This window comes from Thalia democratica, chromosome 9 (genome assembly GCF_965202585.1).
Source record: "Thalia democratica chromosome 9, ktThaDemo2.hap1.1, whole genome shotgun sequence".
NCBI lineage: Eukaryota > Metazoa > Chordata > Thaliacea > Salpida > Salpidae > Thalia > Thalia democratica.
In genome coordinates, this window is record NC_139173.1 from 23457131 (window position 1) to 23463130 (window position 6000).

A 6000-nucleotide genomic window follows, 5' to 3' on the forward strand; every position below is an offset into this window, starting at 1 on the left:
AATTTAATTTGTTCAGGCCATTACCTTTGCCAATAAAATAACTACTGTATCAGACTCTGCATTATACACATTTTATTTGAGTAGAAATTTTATGTAACTGAGAATCTCATTAATATTATTAAGTTAGTAAACATTGTTTTATAAGTGAATTCGTGAGTCAACAAACTTTTTATATCAATATCTCTTGAAAATCAATATTAAACCAGTTTTAGAGTTGAAACTTAAACTTTTTGTTTTTAATAATGAGTTTTCAAAGAAAACTTTAAATTATCCAGCTTGTACAAGATTTATTTTTATACAGTTAGTGAGATTGTACGAATAATTAATTTTTGTTTTGAATATGCACTTCTTAGAAACGCACGTCTTGTAGAGCACTTTCTAGCCAAAATCTTTGTGTTTAATATACAACCTTTTATCTAGACTGGTATTTTAGGTACTCACTTTCTTGTTAGTACGCTTTTTTGAACTGTGTTTAAAGTCATTACTCGATAAGAAGGTTTATATACTTTGTATGGAATAATTTACAAGATAAAAAATTGCCATATTTAAATATTAGTAATGTCTAAAATATTTTTGCTCAAAAAGCTTATGACACGACAGAAAATTTTTTACATACTTTAGTAAAACTCCTCTATGCTTTCTTGTAAAAAAAATATTATTCAATAATTTATTTTGCATACAAAGTTTCACTAAAAGACAACATCAGTACTAATAATTTTTATTCAAATATATCATTTTAATAATTACTACTATTCATATAATAAACCTTTATATTCTATCATGTTTTCTGAAATTGAGAATTTATTTATTTGATTTAAAAAGCAGAGAAATATTCTCATGCTATTTTGTATCCAGCTTATAATTTAATATGTTTCCGTCAAGTATTTTCATCTTAATTAGTGTGTACCTTAGTTAGTATTACGAGCATATCACTTAAAACTTTTAAACTTTATTACCAAAACAATGTTTAACTCGTTTAAACAGTTAAAACGAGATTTTTAGTTGAACTATTCAATTTGTATTTATTTTAAAACTTAGTGCAACCTCAATGTGTACTGTTTAAAGTAGTTTTTAGAATGTGTGCATAAACTTTGTTATATTATTAATCTTTTTTTTTTTATTTTATTTATAAATTAAATTTTCTGTATAAAACAACTAGCATAGTTTAATTGAGTTTAAGGTTTGTTATTTGCTTACACTAGTTTAAGTAAAGTTTGCCAAAATTATGCACAAAACGTAAAGACAGCTTGCAGTAATAAAAAAATATCAATTAAGTTTTCGTATGTTAAATTACTTTAATCCTTTAATCATGAAAAGTAAGTAAAGATTTTACCGAAGTTATCCAAGAGTAACGAAAAGTATTTGTTTTGTTATCAATACTTATTATAAAAGAAAGAATTAACTGTAGGCAATACCAAATATTCTCTAAAATATGTATTAACCAACAATATAAACTTATTAGCTTGACTTGCTTATTCAACCGTACTCAGTTAAAATAAGTTCAAGTTTTTGGCCTGCTTTTAACATTGTATTTTAGTAAACATTTCAAAACTTTTATACTACAGTGTAGTCCTAGGTTTATATAAGTAAATTTGATGTGCCTTCCGCACGGTCTTATGGCTAACTGAGCAAAAATAAAGAACTGGCAAGTTTTAGTGAGAACGAATGAATGAAAAATTCAAACACTATTACAATTAGTGTTAGTTTTTTATGAATTGAAGAAGCAAAACTACTATGAACCAATCAATAAACATGCTTTTGTTGATACAGTTAATGTTTATTTAATGTAAACACATGCCAACAATTAGTAAGTTTACTTTTGTTTTTTTCACCAAAATTTTCTATAATTTCTAAAGCAACGAGAAAACAAAAAATGGCTACCTGTAAACTTACAATATACATGTAATTTAAAAAAGTCTCAATACTATAGTTTATTTATGCACAACACTCTGTCTTGTATCTATTCATGGAAGGTTTTGTTGTGAAAATAGTGTGATTTTTTTAGTCAAAGTATTTTTCAACAAAAAAATGACAACTGCGCGTTTCAACGTACTGTATCCGGATTTATTTTGGGGTAACAAATGCCAAAATTAGTAACCTGCAGGATCCGAAAAACTAAGATTTATTTCTAATTTAAGGTCTGTCCAAAACTATTGGTTAGGTTTTAGTGAACATTACTTGCAATAACGGTTTTGTGTTATGTTCTTTACTTATCCTTTTATATATACTTAGTACTATTGAAAAAAATACTACAAAAAAGAGTAAGAAGTAACTACACTATAAGAAATATATACATAACATTCAACTAAGTAGTACAATACTTATATAAATGATACTTAAAAACAATTTAAAAAGTGTCTTTTTTAGTTTCTATCTACCAAAAGCCTCGTGTATTTGAAAAATAACTTTTTATAAAAAAAAAATTAACCTACTTTTGCAATATCTTTTCTTATATAAATAAGAAAGCAGCGACATTACTACATTAGTTGAACCGTCTTCTTTTTATAATTAAAGCTCATTTCCTAGTTAAAAGAAAAATAAATTTCAAGTGTAAAGTTAACTAATATCGGGTTTTTTCTTCCTCTTAAGATAACTAAAAAGTTTATCTCACTGGTTAATTCATTTAGATTTAGCTATCTTGAATAACAAAAACTTTATAAAAAGTATCAAAAAGTGGGAGAAAATAATCATATGCAAAGTATAAGTTGACAAGTAAGGTTATAATTAAATAACATGCAAAAACTGACACTTTTTACTAGTGTTCTACCGAATCCACTACTTAGGATTCAGATATTTTTTAATTAATGATCCGGATCTTTTTTAGATCCGGTAGAAAGTTAAACTAAATATCTTTAATACTTTATGTGAAGCTAGTAGAGAACTAACTTAGAAAAATTTATAACTATAAAACCACTAATTTAAGTATATACTAATTAAAACCAAAAGTAATGAGGTCAAATTCAAGTCTTCTGTGTTCTTAAAAATTGATTTTAAGTTTTGTTTAATATACCAAGGTAGAACATTTAAAAAATATTGCGGTGGTTGAAGGTTATTCTTGCGTATTTTCTTAGAACATATTCTGTATGGTTAATGTTTTTTTTAAATATGGAGATTAGATTGGTGTGCTGTATTCCAACTTCGGACGAATGTATACAAAATAAAAATTCTAAGGATGTTTATATCCGTAGATTTAAAAATAATTGAAATTTGAAAAAATATAGTTGATGCAATTCGGTAATTAAAATAGTGATTCCATTTTAACTTTTCTGCAATAAACGTTCCAAGACCTTCAAACACTTTAGTCGAAGTTAAGTTTATACAATTTTTTTAAAGTCAAAAGTAGAGATATAAGTATTTTTTTGAACATTTAGAACATGACATTTAAGTTTAATTTTCTTTATTTAAGCCAATGTTAAATTTTATCAAAAAATTTTTGTAAAGCTAATTGTATAGAAGGGCTATTTTTTTTGTGTCGTCTGCGAAGATATTAATGTTGCTGCTAACATCAACTTCTAACTAAAGCTACATCATTTATACAAGTACCCCTCCTCTAGGCACTTCACTAAAGAAAGGTAAAGATTTTGAAAATTTGTTAGCAATTACTACTTTTTCAGTTCAATCATGAAGAAACTCTTTGAAACAACTAACTAGACTATTATGAATTTTTATGGGATAATGTTCTAATTAATTAAAAGATATAGAGTCAAAAGATTTTTGAATGCCTGTACAAATTTATTTAGTAGACTTATTGCTCAAAAAAGACACAAACAATAAGTGTAAGCAATCCAACAATTAAAAATAGGATGTTCGGTTAGTGAGAACACTAAATTGTTTAGGTGAAATAAGACCAATAAAAAAAGATGATCAAGTATTTTTAAAGAAATCATATGTCTAAACGTTCTGCAAAAGCCACCAGTCAAACAAATTGTTCTGTAATTTTAAGGGTTGTACTTGGCACTTTTTTTGTGTACCAGTACAACATATAAGAACTTCCATTGGTTTGACACAAAAGATGTAGCCAGAGAACAATTAATGATTAGTAAAACTTGAATAATTATAAGATAAATAGTACACTCTAAAAACATGAAGAATTATATACTGGTGTTCTTAACATCTTATCTTTCAAACGATTAAAAGATTTAGATATTTCATCAATGGTTATATAGAAATTTCGCATTTCTAGATAGTGATACCTAGACTTCAACAACAAATATTTTGAAATGTGCTCTTTGTTATATTCTTACTACACAGTGGTGATTCATTACGACTATGCTTTCAAAGAGTTTTATTTATTAACTTTTTATAGTAGAATTTTTCAAAACTAAGTAGCCCGAGAAAAACTTTTTTTATGGTGAACTTGGTCCGCTGACTAAAAAAGTTTCCCTGCCCCAGTTCAAAGCACCCTAAATAAATTTAATAAAAACTAAAGTTTGGGTACGGTAAGTAACCAAAGTAAAAAATATGTTGGGTTAACACATTTAAAATGAAAAAAGCAACTATTTAGTTCCTTGTCAACACAAAACACTTCAGAACTTGATAAAAACTATTTTAATAACAGCTTTTAAACGTTGGTGAAATAAAATAAATAATAGATACATTAATTGGTTTTTAAACTTTTCAAATAAAGCTTCTGTGGTCAGGTCCACTCTTCAGGAAACACTTTATAAAGTTTATTACTCAGTAAAAACTCTGTTCAGCATATAAAAATGTAAATAAAAGGATTAAGTTTAAAATTAAGTTATTTTGACATGTCTAAAAGAGTCAAAGTACAAATAAAATCACTCATTAAAAATTGATATTAGCAAGTTTTCAAAGACTTTTTCGCCTCAAATACACACGAACTTCAATTTTATTCTTTTTCGTCATTTTATGAAGTTAATCCTTAACACATTAGTAATAAGCTTCAAGTTACTTTTTTGGTTGTAATGGATATGTTATCTTTTAAATGTCAAGCATTAAAGCTTTTCTTTTGTGATAGTGTTTAGTTCAGCTTTCCTTTCTTAATTTTAGATAAAAATACTTAACGGAAACATAATAAGTGATTAATTGGAAACAAGATAGCATAATATTTTGATTCTACTATTTAAATCAAAAAAATAAAATAGTTTCTCAACTTCAGTGGAGAAAAAGAACCAAAACTTTTATCACAAGAGTAGTAGTACTTAGTAAAATTTTTTGTTTGATTAAAAAATTATTTGTACTGATGTACTCTTTGAGTGAAACTTTGTTTGCAAAACAAACTTTTAGGAAATAATTTTTATAAGAAAGCATAGAGGAGTTTTACTAAAGTATGTAGAAATTTTTCTGTCCTGCCATGAGCTTTTTAAGCAAAAATATTTCAGCGCATTACTAATCTTTAAACAAAACTTTTTTTTTTGTAAACTATTTTATACAATGTACTGTAATCTTCTTAACAAGTACACACTAGTTCAAAAATGCGTACTAACAAAGAAGTGAGTACCTTTAAAATACCAGTCTAGATAAAAAATTGTATTTTGAATGTACTGTTTTTGGCTCAAAAGCACTCTACAAGTACTGCGTACTTAAAATAAAGATCAATTATTCGTACAAACTTGTTAACTTTACAATAATAAATCTTGTACAGCCTAAATAATATAAAGCTTTCTTTCGAAAACCCATTTTTAAGAACAAAAAGTTTAAGTTTCAACTGTAAAACTAGTTTAAGATTGATTTTCAAGAGTATTTGATATAAAAAGTTTTTTGACTCACGAATTTATTTATAAAACAATGTTTACTCACTCAACAATATTAAAGATACCTTCAGTTACAATAAACTTCTATTTAAAAAGAAGAAAAAAATACAGAGTTTGATATAATAGTTATTTTATAGCAAAGGTAAATGCATAAACAAATTAAACTTCCAAATAACAACTTTGTTTCAGCATTATTACGTAATAAAAAAGTTATTCAGTCTTCTGAGTCTTTCTAAAGATGGTAAACATTTAATAAATCCAAAATATAGTTTAGTTAACTGTTGAA